This window comes from Vidua macroura, chromosome 3, assembly GCF_024509145.1.
Source record: "Vidua macroura isolate BioBank_ID:100142 chromosome 3, ASM2450914v1, whole genome shotgun sequence".
Classification (NCBI taxonomy): Eukaryota; Metazoa; Chordata; class Aves; order Passeriformes; family Viduidae; genus Vidua; species Vidua macroura.
This window is the reverse complement of record NC_071573.1, coordinates 104,331,073-104,345,963: the sequence shown is the minus strand read 5'-3', so window position 1 is coordinate 104,345,963 and position 14,891 is coordinate 104,331,073.

The window sequence follows — 14,891 nt, the reverse complement described above, 5'->3', positions numbered from 1 at the left end:
TGCACAGCTTCACCAGATGCATTTCCCAGTAATTTTTCATGCAAGACAATTCAATATAGCTTCCTCTCTTGGCTTTTAGTGCACAGCTTCATTCAAGTACTTTCATAAAAGGGTTTATTTTAAGCCAGGGATATTAAGACTGAAAATCTTTCCATAAAAGTATAATTTTCTACCCCTCCTTTAGCAGAAATAGAAAAGAATTATGCTCTGCATAATTTTAAGAGAGCCTCAGCATTAATACAATAGAAACCAGTGTAGCCTCTCTATAAATACACTCACACTAAACATTTCTACAGGACTTGTTTTCACAGCAGCAGCTTAACTCCAAAGCCATATAAATCTACCTTGTTTGTAAAACTACTGTAGGGCAATGCAACACAGGTCAAAACTTTATTTCACTGACATCCATAAGACTGATAGCAGCAGAAGAAAGCAACACTCCCATATGTTTATTATATCATATTTTATGTGGCTGTCATGCTCCACTAGCTTTGCACCAAGCTCAGGTCTGACCTTCATCGCAGTATGAATGTGCAGGGCAGAGTGACTGCATGTAGGCTGCTTTATTCACCAGCCTTCCCTGGGTGTTGCATTATCTCCCTCCAGGGCATGTTCTACATCTGCTTTAAGGGTGTGTTTACACTGGAGTGAGTGTAGTGTGAGTAGACATTCCTTAGTAAGCATTTTAAGGAGTATCTGAGGACTGTTTGCAGCACAGCTGTGATAGCGCAGACTTCAGCACAGACTGGGGTCCCCCATATTTGCTCAGTTTTAGGTCTAGTCTGCCTGAGCCCAAAACTGCTGGCCAGGACAATCTCTCCAAAGTCCAGGGAACTTGGAGTTAGTAGGTCCACTCATGCTCTTGTTCTCTCATCCTGTACACAGAACAAGGTGGTGAGATTGCAGAAGACGGAGCAACAGCCCATAAGCACAAGCATCCCACTGTCAGCAGACACCATGTACTAAATATATTAATTAAATATTGAATTCTAGACAGCCAGAAGAAAAATGCATAAACAGTCACTCATCCCTAAGCTGCCTGGACCAAGAGAATGGTCTGTTTGCCTTTCATATTGAGATCAGCCTGAGCTCTTAAGATTAGTATTTGGGAGGGTTATAATGTTAAAGAAGCACAAGGTCATGCTTTACAATGGGGTACTTCAGTGTGAATATCTACTGATCAACTTATGGTTGCTTTGACTGTTGTTCATGTCATTTATACTCCCTTGGCACTTGGAGCATCCCTCAATAATCCAGGCAAGACAGAGTGACATGAACAAAATCAAGGGTGTTCAACATCAAGCAGAGTGAAGACTTAGATTCTAAGCTGACAGAAGGAAAGAGCATGAGCACATTTCTCTGCATTGTTCTGCTTTACTCTTAATCTGATGTTCTAGTAAAATAACTTCTGTGTCCTCCTCCCTGTAGCTCACGCATTCCTGTTTGTTCATTCTCTGTTAAGTCAATGCACTGTGACTGTGACTGCATCTGTGAATTAGAGTTTGCATCATTTTTTCTAACCTTCTTATCCATATTTCAGCAATTGTACACAGGAGAAGACCTCATGTGATAGAGTCTGCTTTTTCTTTTCCAACTCTTCTCAAGGTCCATCCAGGCCTCCCAGACTGAATTCTTGTAGATGCTATTTGAAATTATATTGGTTATTCTGAGAAAACTACACAAAAGTCTGTAGATGATTTGAGGACACTGCCCCTCTAAAGGCACTTCCTTAAGAAGAAAGTATCAAGTATCTGTCTATCCAAGCATTTGCATCAAGTATAACCAAGACAATTAGTGCCATCATGATCCTTTAAACATGCTATTAAATTGGACCTGAGGCATCTGCAGTCTGATTTGTTGGAGGCTGTTGGTTTATTTCTGAATACCTTGATTTCTTCACCAGTGAAACAGGGATAAAATCAATTTCCCCCATAAGTCTTTTGAGATCCGTTAGTTAAGATATCTACAGAAACAAAGTTTTATAAGTAAATATACTTAAAATCTTTATGATATCCTTTTGACAAGTCCACCTGTGTTCAAAATCTGTTGTACTGGTGGAAATGAAAACCATTGTGGCTCAAGTGTTTGTATAAATTTTATAAATCTAAGTATTCAGTTTTGCTTTTTTTTGTCTGTATCTTTATTTTCTTTAAAGAGGAAGATTTCTTTATGTGAACTTTTACAGTTGAACCCTTTGAAAACTATCTTAATTAGTAACAGTGTAGCTCTGTTGTATGGGGAGAATTCTGGCTGTACCTTTAATAGTTGTAATAATTTCTTTTTATGTATCATAACAGCTCCAAACAGTAAGCAGCACATTGCTATAGCTGGCTATTTATTACACCTACTGTACAAAAGGAACCATGTCTCTATTACTTTTTTATTCATATAGATGTTCCTATAAACCAGATAGTTAAGTGATGTATTTATTTTGGTTTCTAGCCAAGCAGAAATATTTAAACTCAGCTTTTGGAAGCAAGAATTATCTAATCACTCGCTAGCTTTTATAATAAAACATTTTTCATGGAACATTAATCCATTAGTACTTATTTTCCATCCCATCCTTTCACTAGCACCTTGCTTTGAACAAGGTTGAGTTTGGCTGTGATTTTTCCTTTTATCATATATCATAGTTACATGATGGGACACACCAACACTGAATTCAGAAAAAAAATCTTGCACTTTGCTTGAACTTGGCACCCAGATGTTCTGCTTGTGCTTCCACTGCTAACAAAATAGTGCATGTGTGAGTTCTGAAATAAGTCTTTCATTGTAATGTACCAGGGTTTCATGGATGTGAGGAGGCATGTGGAAACAGCTAAGAATAATTACCTGCTAAAGAAAAACCTGTGTTTAACTAGCTTTGTTTTTTCACAGCTTTAATTTGCATAGCACATCACCAAACTGCCACACTTAAGCTCTCCGGCATTAAAGGCAAAAATTAAATGCTTCAGGGGACTTTTCTGCTTTATTTTGTTTTGTTTTGCCAAATTAGAGATTAAAGGTAACCCCTGACTAAAAAGTGCAGTCCCTGACTCTGTGATGACACATCACCTCTGGTGCCGTGTGGCTGATCAAAGGTTGGACTTCCTCGGGCTCTTGCTAGACCTGGATTTTCAAAGCCACTGCTCAACACAGTGTCAGCTCAGGACCAGAGGGTGACATCTCCTCTTACAGCACAAAGCTGACGAGAGGAAGGGGAGCACTCAGGGATCTCCACAGTCTCATTCCATTTTCTTCAGCTCCACCAGAAAAGAGGGAAATAAACAAAGCAAATGAAGGTGAGAAAGACATGAAGAAACAGGTAGGAAGGTCCTTGAGGAACAAAATCCAGAATGTCTGTGCAACTGAGAAGTCTGCTTATGTATGGCCTTTGTGTGCTGCTTTTCCAAGCAGCAGTTGGATGCCCAGGTAGGTAGGTAGGTATCTCTGGAGATCACAACATCTGGATCTCTCCTCTCCATTCCCCAGAGTGTGCTGGGACCAGGAACAGGGCTCAGGCTGCAAAACTCAGCTGAACCCAAGATCATTCCCCTTCACACATCTCAAACATTGCACAACATTGATGCTATGTGCCCCCAGACAGGGTTCTGCAGGCTGGTGTCAAAGAGAGGCTGCTGCATTTGTTTCCCATTTCTATTAAGAAATGTTCCATTTGTGAGCCAAAAAACACCCCTTTTTGTAGCATGCATTACAGAATGTATGAAACATCAGAGCCAAATCCTGTGAACTCTGGGTGTAATCTTTACTGCTGGAGTAGATCCTTTGCAAACCATAGGTGTAATAAATACTATGTCAAGCTTGTACAGAACAAGAGCCAAACTATTATTAATTGTAGCATTGGAAGACCCTGATTCACTGCACCTCTCTTTGCAGATTTAACTGAGGCCTGTATCGAGGGATGGCTTTAGGGAGGCTGCAACCCAGGAAGATGAGTGACTTGAGTGACCACTGTGATTCGTGAGGCTTGGGTAAGTCAAATAAAATGCATGCACGGAAACAAACTGTCCACTGGAGAAAATTACTCCTGGGAAACAGGGAATAAAGGAGGAGAGGATTTTGAAGACCATGCATTATTTCATTATTCAGATATAAACTTTCCCTGCTGGTTATTAACAGATGAGAGCATTGTGGTCTCTGTTGTCCCCAGAGGAAAGTGCCTGTCACCCTATGAAAGAGCCTATTCCCCTGTGAGGGCTTAAGGTGTCACAGTAACAGAATACAGATACAGGAGTAGTTCTTTGTACATTTCAGACTTTAATCTTCATTTCAAGTCTCCCTATGATTTTGGAAGAGAATAAATTTGTGTCTTTTCACTGTAGGTTTTTAATCCTCAGATAATTAATGTGCATCCTACACCTGTATTTCTCATAGAGTTTCTGTGGACATTAGAAAAAATTTTGTGTGCAAAGACAGATGCAATGTAGGTTCAAAGAAAGCAAGCTAGTAACTGAGCAAAAGTCCCTAAAAAATCACTTTAAAAATTATTTTTAGTGTCCAAGCATTTAAAAGAATACAACAATATGGTAATGGTTGGAACATGAAAAGTCAACTCCTTAATAAAGTCACATTTTCTTGACTTATTCCAATAATTCTTTCTTACTAATTTATGTGGAAGTTTTATCTTTGTAATACAGGACACATATATGCACAAGACTATATCCCTATACTTCTAAAAATAGGCCTATCCTTTCAGATTACTTGTATTTGCAGTAGTCTAATGTTTATATTTAAAATACCTTTCCTTTTTTTTTTCATGTATGCTTCACTTTTTTGTTAGAAAAGCTCTTCAGATTTTTTATCATAAGTAATTCAATGTTATATTAAAAATTATGTGGATTGAATATCCAGATATTACTATTAACAGAAAAAAAATATTTTCTTTCTTCCCATTGGGAAAACAGTAACTGCCTTCTCAAACCAAGTTATCAGATCAAGAATCTGAGAATTTCTGTCATTAAAATGGTATTACCTCATTTTTTAAGTTCATTAAGTGCAGGTGTGTGTAAATGATCTGATGGAATTCCCTCAGCACCTACTGAGCCAAAGATTAGTTCAGCACTTGTGTCAAAATGAGTAGCATCAGGAACACTCTAACTTTTGAAGCTGGGGGCTGTTTCAAGTGGGCTGCTCAAGAAAGCCAGGAAGATGTAATAAAGTCAAATTCAAATCACCTTTCTTCTTCTGGAATCACACTGACTTTTATAAATAACAACATGTAAAATAATATGTTGCGAAATATTATACAATAAATATGAAACAACTGAGTGCAATACAATAAATAGACCTAGCATTATTGAAGAGTTATGAAACCAGAAACTGAACTTTCTACCAGTTGCTGACATTGGGACACTATTAGGAAAACCTCTTTTGACAGGGTCATCATAGCTTTTGATGAGCCTTCTGACCTCTCCATGCTTTGCTGGAGGACATTCCTGCATGATACAGAATCTCTTACCCAGTCTGGTGCATGATTGTCCTGAGAGATGTTTATAATACATGACAAACCATTCAGAAGGACCTTGACAGGCTTGAGGGTTGAGCCCATGTGAACCTCATGAAGTTCAGCAAGGCCAAGTGCAACATCCTGTAGTGGGGTCAAGACAATCCCAAGGACAAGTACAGGCGGGGTGGAGAATGGATTGAGAGCAGCCCTGGGGAAAAGGACTTGAGAGTGATAGTGGACAAAAAGCTCAGTATGACTTGGCAATGCATACTCACAGCCCAGAAAGCCATGCAGATCAGGAGAGGTGCCTGAGGACTAAATGAAAGCAAATGTCACCCCACTCTTCAAAAGAAGCAAGGAGGAGAATCCAGGGAACTGCCTGCCAGCCAGCCTCACCTCAATCCCCATAAAGGTGATGGAATGCTCCATTCTGGAGGCCATCTCTATCCACATGGATGATCAGAAGGTGATCTGGAGTAATCATCATGGATTCACTAAACATGAAATCATGCTTGACCAATCTTATTGCCTTCTAAGATGAAACAAGTGCCTGAAGAGATGAAGGGAGAACAACAGATATTGCCTACCTCAATTTCAGCAACACTTTCAGTACTGTCTCTCACAACATCCTCATAGGCAAACTGAGGAGGGGAGTGAGGTGGATTAAGGTGGATTGAGAACAGGCTGAACAGCAGATCCCAGAAGGCCATGATCAGTGGCACAGAGTCCAGTTGGAGATTCAATACTTGGCCCAGCATTGTTTAACTCATTCATCAATTGCTTGGATAAAGGGGCAGAGACTGCCTCAACAACTTCCCCAATGACAGAAAGCCAGGAGGAGTGGCCAATATCTCAGACAGCTGTGCTACACTTCAGAGGGACTGTGGCAAGTTGAAGAGATGGGCAGAGAAGAGCAATCTGAAATTCAGGAAAGGCAAATGCAAGGTGCTGCATGTGGGGAAGAATAACCTCAGGCACCATTACAGGCTGGGGGCCAACCTGCTGGAAAGCATCCCTGTGAAGGTGACCAAGCACTGGAACAGATTGCCCAGAGATTGTGGAGTCTCTCTCACTGAAGATATTCAAGAACCATCTGGACACAATACTGTGCCATGAGCTCTGGGATGACCCTGCTTGAGCAGGAAGGTTGGACCAGATGACTGTGGTCCCTTCCAACCTGGCCCATTCTCTGATTCTGTGGTTCTGTGTCCTGGGCTGCATCAAAAGTAACATGTCTAGCAGGTCAAGAAAAAGGATGTTCCCTCCCTACTCTAATCTTGTGAGACCCCACCTGGAGTACTGTGCTCACCTGTGAGGCTCCCAACATAAGAAGGACATGGACCTGTTGGAGCAAGTTCAGAGGAGGTCACAAAGATGATCAGAGAACTGGAAAACTCCTTCTATGAAGACAGGCTGAAAGAGTTGGGGCTCTTAAGCCTGAAGAACAGGAGCCTACAATGGAGCTGGAGAGGGATTTTTTTAAAAGGGCCTCTTAGGATATGATGAGAGGTACTAGCTTTAAACTGAAAGAGAGTAGGTTTAGATTAGATGTTAGGAAGAAATTCTTTACCATGAGGGTGGTGAGGCACAGGAACAGGCTGCCCAGAGAAGCTGTGGATGCTCCATCCCCAGAAGTGTTCAGGACCAGGTTGAATGAGGCTTTGAGCAACCTGATCTACTGAAAGGTGTCCCTGCCCATGGCAGGCGGGTTGGATCTGGATGATTCTGAAGGGTCCTTAAAGCCCAAATGATTCTGTGATACACATGCACATTGGAGAAACAGACCCATTTACAGTTAACCTTCACCAAGTACAAAGGGGAGGCTTATGATCATGCAGGACTGGCTTCCTACTCATGATCTTTATGACAGAGAAACTTAACCTTCCAGGACATATGAGCACAGCGACAGATCTCAGTGTCTTCTGAATAACAATTCAAATGCACACATTTGATTATCTTTTTGCACTCATTAATTAAATACTTATAGAAAACTTTACAGAGGGGCAAATGTTTGCAAAAAATAGCCCTCATCACATTCTTCTTATGACAGGGTTGAATACGGAGCAAAGCAAGAGTTATAGTTAAGGTAGGTCTCAGTCTTCCAATAAAATTTAAATATATTTTATTTCTGTGCATTCCCAGCTACAGGAAAGGTAACTCCTTTGGGATTTATCCTTTATTAGACTACCGAATGTGACTACAATCACAGGAAATACTGCATTCTTTTGTCTGTATGTACTTAAAGACATTACAGGACTTCTTATATGGGGAGTACTGTTAGCACTGTTTAAATATGAAAAAAAAATCTCTCTACTTAAAAAAAAAGCTGCATGGAAAAAACAATCAAAATTGCCTAAGCAATACTATCACATAATTAGATTGCCTGGCATAAGCTTAATACATGAAATGTCCTCAGTTCTCATGCCATTCTCTGTCTTGATTAAGGAAGGAAGTAAAAGACCAGACTTTTTCCATTGCTAAATTTTCCATTGTGAAATTTGACATGTTCATGACTGCAGAAGCTCTGTTAATCAATAAATCACTAGACAACTTTGATTAATTAACTAGTCAACAACTCATAAGGCAGTTCTGTCAGAACATCTGCATTTCCTTTTGTCCTGTGTGATTTTTTTTAGTGAAGTAAAATGTGGCTGTTTCTTTCCCAGACTGTTTGCTTTAAATGTTCTATGGAAGAATTATGGATTATTTTTATTTGTGCTTCAGTAGCAGCTAACAGCCTCTTCTAAGCTCCAGGCTTAATTTGTGCTAGGTTTTACATGATCCCACTTTAATAAGCAAGGCTGGGGGTAGAAAGAGATGCAAAGTAATTCCAGGGGTGCTCGTCCGTACCCCAGCACAAGCCCGGAGGCAAAGCCTGCACCAGAGCTCGGATGTGTGGAGCCCTCCCACAGCACCCTGCCAGCCATGCTGCCTGTCCTGCAAGGAAATACAGAATGCTCTGCTCTAAGCAAACAGCATTGTTTTCAAAGACAATTTGCCAGCATGAGCTTTCCTGTAAAAGGAACCATCTTATTATCACTCTGGGTGGGATGTCATCCTCCAACAGGATGCCTCCCATGGAGCCATCTAACCTGCACTCCAGTGTTGGGTGTTGAATACTGTCATCCTTCCAAAGTCAGTGCCCAGCCCTTCTGCAGGGTATTCAGGCTGGTGGAGGATGGCAGCAAGAAATGAAGAGGCATATGTTACAGGTGATGGCATGTTCTCCTCTGGTGTAACCTAATATTTGGATGTGTGTTGGTCAAGAGAAAACAATTATAACTGTACACAGGGCTGTAGCTTCGGTCACAGGTTGTAGATTCTGTCACACTTGGATGTCACTTGGATGCCTGTCACAGGAAATGGATCCTGCAGAAGGAGACCTATGAACTTAAAAAAATATAAACTTAATGTGACTTCATACTCATGTTCCTATAAAGCTCCATCAGATTTCAAGTATTCTTTTCTACATTTCAAGAATGTAGAAAAGAAACCCATTATTTACTATTACTGACATACACAGTTTGCTATGTTGATTAGGCTCTTCAGTTACTTTGTGTTTTTTGATTTTTTTGAGATTTAATGCTCTGTCTCACCCAGCTGACATTTCCAGACTCCCCTGATTAAGGGAGCATTGAAAACCTTCCTCTCACTCACAAGCCCAGCAGAGACCTCTGAGCCATGCTTGACTGCCCCTGCACGGAACAGGTCCTATAACCTCTGTAGGACTGCACCACATTCTGGGTTATTTAAATATGTGAACTGCTGCCTCTACACTTATTTCCTTACAGTGGTTCCAATTCATCTGTATGTCTCCCACTCTTTTCATCACTGTTCCTCATGATAAGTCCTCTCCTCCATTTCTGTTCTCCCTCACAAATCCTTGTTGCAAAAGAGGATGAAAAAAAATATGAAATGCTGGGATTACTGCTAGACAGAAATTCCAGTATTTCAGGCAGATCTGTTGCTGATCTTTTTAATTCTGACAAAAAAGGCATGAGTTTCCCTATCATTTTCCAGAACATATGAGACGCAAAGTGAGGACCAGGGTGTCTTCCCCCAGGGCACAAGCAGTAACACAGTTTGGTTGTCATTACTCAGAGCACCATTTGAGACTTTCATTTCAAATACATGATAGCTCAGTTTCCATCTAAAGCAGCCAAAAAACAAACAAACCAGAAAACATTACCCATGATCCTTTATCTTAATCCTTTCTTTTATTTTTTTTTTTCTTGCCTCAGAAACAAAAAACAGAGGCTGCAGAGCAATATATTGAAAAAGTTGAAACATACCAACCTTTGAAGAATCACATACAAAATACTATTTTAAATCAAAAGTATGTGTGTTGCACTTTGGACCAGGTTGCCAGCTGATGTAAAACAGTTCAGCTCCTTTAATCATATGGGGTTATGCCAATTTACATCAGCTGAGGATCTGTCTAATAGTAATATGTGAAGCAGGGCTTCACCACATACTGTACTGAATGTTGGAAAACATCCTGTACTTAAATGCATGCAGCTCTTTAACTTGGAGTATGAGACTGGCCACATTGTTTGACACAAGGGTTAGTTTTCAGATAGTGAAATTTCAGTTGCCAGGTGCCAGAGGCAATTTATCAGCCACTCATAAAATAAAGATCAAAAAGCCCATCAGTCTCCCACTGCATCTGGGATCTAGGAAGGAACACTTACAGCCCCCTATCCTTTAAACAGCTCTCACTTAAAGAGCTCACTGTTTATAATAACAAGAAAAGGAGAAAGGGGTCAGGTCAAAACCAGCTGAACAGCAGGTGGTGTTATAAAGTTTTTTTTCCACAGTTAAAACTTTTGTGAAATAGTGGTTCAAGTGTACTCATACAACCATGTTTCTATTTTTAATTTGTATTTTTGGATAATTTTGGCAATTAGAATACAAGTCACAGATAACTTGACTTTTTTTCATCTGTTGTTTACTCAAATATGTTACAAAAATAATCCTGAATGATTTCCTTTCATGCTTCCCTTTTGACTGAAAGCCCTTGCTACACACGACTGAACTTAGCTTTTAGATCCAGAAACAAAATTCCTCCAAAGTTCAAAGGGGTTTCCGAGCTGTGTTCCTGTTCATAACCAGCTTAGCTGGAATGGTGCAAGATGAGAAGTTTGGATTCAGATCTGAACTGTACTATTATTTAATTTTTAATGAGCACTCACACTCAGTCTTGGCTGAAGTCAGAGATGTGAACCTTGCCTTCTGAAATGTTTCAATGTCAAGGCTCTGGCATTGCCCTCCAGTCTCCTCAGTGGAGTGGAAGAAGCATCTTTCCACCTCCAAGCAATGTGTCACATTCTGGTTTGAGTCCATCTCTTATGACTTCATTCCCAAAGACAAAACAGCCAGACTCTATCAGGCAAGAATTAGCCACACATGCTCAGAGTTGTCATCAAAAACTCCCATAAGAAACCCCTCAAATTAGATGAATATAAGATACTTTGCTATTCCAGAAGAGTCAATGTGTGTCACATGAAAGCCTCATCTCTAATCAGCAACTGACCATGACAACCTGACAAATTTGAAACACTAATTAAAATATACCATTACCCCTGAGGACATAGGATCAGAGGAAATCTGCCCCTTATATACTAAAAAATCCTATGAAGTACAGAGCACACACAGCCTCCAGAGACATTTCATGGCACTGAACGCACTGGAGCAGAGGGAATGTAATTTGTCTTGACTAATTTTAATCCCTTAATTTAGGTACCTGCTGAGGTTCTAAGAATAGCAAAAGGAAAGAAGAAGGTATCTAAATTATTATCCTAATTGCAGTACAACTCAGATATTCTGCATCATCCTCCAGAGGTGCTTTCCTCCATCAGTCAGGCTTGGGAGCCCTGGCTCTCATACAAAACCCCTAAATTTGATCCTTACTACAGGCAATGTGACTGACATCACTGATAACAGCATTATTTTCTGCAGTGTGTGCTGTTTGCTCATGCATCCATTCAAAAGTGTTCTCCTCTTGTTGCTCTTACCTCCACTGGTCTAAGGGTTTCTTCACCACAGCTTTGATTAATGACCAGTTGTTGGGAAGAGCGATGTCTCCAAGTTCACAAACCCAGTGCTCATCATTTTTCAAAAATGTAAATGTTTGTCAACAGTTACTGCAGAGAGGTAATAAAAATCTATGGGAAAGAAGTGGTGTGCCTTGGATACAAAAAGTATGACTATCATTAGTATTATTTGCTGGCAAATGTGACTTTTGTAATAGTGACCACAATATTGTTACCATATATCAGCATTCACGGAGGCTAGTACCCCCTAATTTTCTTACTGCTATCAGGCTTCCCAAACACCTTGTCCCAGAAATCATTTTTCTATTCCAAAGCATGAGTCAGGTCTCCCATCTGCTTTGGACATCCATTCAAAAAAGCTTACTTGGCCTTAATCCCAGTCACTGAATTCTGTGTGGTATCCAGTATAGTGTATGCATTATTTTCAAATGCTGTAATATTGTTATCTTTGCTTTATAACTGTGATCCCTTAGAGCTTTCCTTTGTATTTCCAGCATTCATTTCCCAGGCAGTTTTATAAAAATGTAATGAGGTGCTATTATTAAAGCCTATTAACTTATACAGGCTTGTTGCCTGATGAGAACTCAAATTTTATTTTCCTTAAGCAGCAGGCCAGATTGCAATCAAGCAGTTTCTCCAGTGAGTATCCCTGCAAATTCATCACCCTCTTTCTTAGTCTGAGATAATGCCACAGTAGAGACAAAGCCAAAACTTTCCTTTTTCAGAGTTACAACAAAAACATATTTACTCTTTTCACAGTAATTGCCTGTAGTAAGGCAGTTCTTTCCTTTATTTTGTAGCTTCTTCTCCTGTTTTCCAACTTTTATTCCAGAAATTAGACTGAGATATTTATGAACTGTGCTGAGCTCATGGATTTTAATTAAGATTTCTACATACCTGAATAATTTCTATAACTTACCTCTTCTAGCAAGACTATCATTAGGCTCGTGCAGCCTGTGTAGGCACAAGACCACACAAAGCAGGAGGCTTTGCATTCCAGGTCCCCATCTCCAGAGGCCAGAGAACAGCAAGGGCTGCCAAATTGGTTTTGATGGGCCCCAGCTCCGCCTGCAGCTGTCAGGGCCCTCCCACGCACTGACAGAGAGAGATTTTCCCACCCTCCTCTGACCTCCAGAGATGTGCCTAGTATGGAAACCTGCTGAAAGCACCAAGGTGTTAGGCATTTCTGCTTAAAACGGCTGGAAGAGGAGAAAGACCTTGAAAGCACAAGGTTGTTTGGCTTCAGTTCCTAGTCCTGTTGCTTGACTGACTTTACATTTTACTCCCTCTAATATTCTGTTTTGACTTTGTGTTTCATAAAACATGAGAAGAGAACTTCTAGCTGTGATTCATGGAAAAACACAGCCATCAAACTGTGCTCAGGTTATTAGTGAACTTGTAGAAATAGGTCAAAACTTAAAAAAATAAGGGGGGGGGGGTGGAGTTTTTCAATATAGACTACAAAACACAAAGACCAGATTCATTACAAGATAATGTTATACATTTAAAAAACATTAATAATTCAGCAGCTTGAATATGTGATTCTGCTCTTCTAAAAAAAAATTATATTTCATGCATACTGGGCTCCTGAATCTCAAAAAACCAACATCTTCTGGCGCTGCAAATATCTCATGAGATTCCTTAATTCGAATCCACTTGTGAGTGTCCAAAACGTGCAGATTTTTGGAAAGCTACTTTCATTGAACTGGAATTCTTCCTAAATTTCCTTGGCACTGATCTAATGATATATGAGGTAATTTAACAAGTATTTCACAAATGCCAGGCCTAAGACAAAATGCTACTTCAAGTTATCTCTGTGGATAGGTTGAGTGGAGATAGACAGTGGGATGGCTGAGCAAGATTTTCATGGCAGACCCTTCAGCAAAAGACCCAGATAATGGTATATTCCTAGCAGGGAAGTCACTTTTAAGGAGGTTTCTATATTTCCTGTTCAGTCAGCTGGGGAAAATGCAGTGTCTTCAAGGCATCTACTGAAAGACTCAAATCTCCCTTAGTTTTAGTTTTAGGCACAATAGAGAGGTGAATGGGACTTCCTTTAGAGTAGGCACAGGTTACTGAGGCAGGAGAGACACACCTTCCATTACCAAAGGCAAGCTGACCTTGTTTTATGTGAGGCCTTTCTGTGGCACCAAAGAGAAAAAGAGAACCACTTCACACATCAGTCTATTACATCCATTCTTGAACTTGGCTCTGCCCATGCATCTCCTTAAATCAGCTAAGAAGCCAATCCTGAACAGAACAAAGCCTTCAGCGTATCAAATTTACATCTCCCTCTATAAATTTTCTGCATACTAAAGCCAGAAGAGATTATTATGGTCATTTGATCTGTTGTATAATACACCACCTAGATTTGTCTTCATAATATATTTTACAATAATATACTGGCTTTTAAAGCAATTAATTTCTAATTATACACTTTCAAACTCCATGTTTCCTTAGCTAAGCTGTTCTAAACTTTCATTAATTATAGTTAAGCTCAAGTTTCACATGACAATAACTTGGAGGAGTGCGATTTAAAACAGAACTTGTGAAATTACCACTTCTGTGAATGCTGGTGTGTAGCTAGACAGCAAAATATATACCTCCATATAAAAATTGACATACCTATTTCTGATGTGAGCCCTGTCATTAAATGGAGTCAATTATTCCTTTTTGCTATTCAAAATTCTACCAATTCCTTCCAGTACAACTCAGGTTCAGTTCTTGGCTGCTTCTTTATGCTTGCTCTGTGATTTTCTCAAATCTAGCTTTTCCACTCATTAAAGTCACAGCTAAATTCTCCTTTCCCTCCTGTGCCTCTGCTCCCAAATCTCTTCACCAGCATGTCTGATATGTCTTATCAAGTCAGAAGCAAGCTCCTTACTCATGTCAACCAAAGCTCTGGAATACAGCTCCCCCCTACCTCTGCAGCCTTCCCTCTGCCCATTCCCACGGTCTCTCTCCAAGCACTTCCCAAGCCTTCAGCCTATCTACTCCAGTTGGCTCTTTTCCTGCTCTCTGTGGTCCTCAGGAGTTGCCAGCTGGCCTGCTCTTCAGTCTTCCTTAGAAAATTAGATACTTTTGCTGTCCCCACTACCTAATGTGGAGTCAGGTTCATGTAACCCCATCTTCAGAAGGAGAGCTCTGAACTCATCTTTTTTCTCTTGCCTTGCTGTTGACACCATTTCTGGGACCACTCCAGTAAAAGAAAATCAAAAAGTTGTATGTGGTTCTTTGCAAAGGTATAATGAGCTGGCTCATGGACATCAGTTTCTGGATGGAATCTAAGTTCCTTGATGGTTTTATGAGCATGTCACCAAACACTGATTTGCCTGCAGTTCCAAATCTTTATTATTTGTTTGGGAGGCAGAAGCATCTTAGTTGTATGCAAA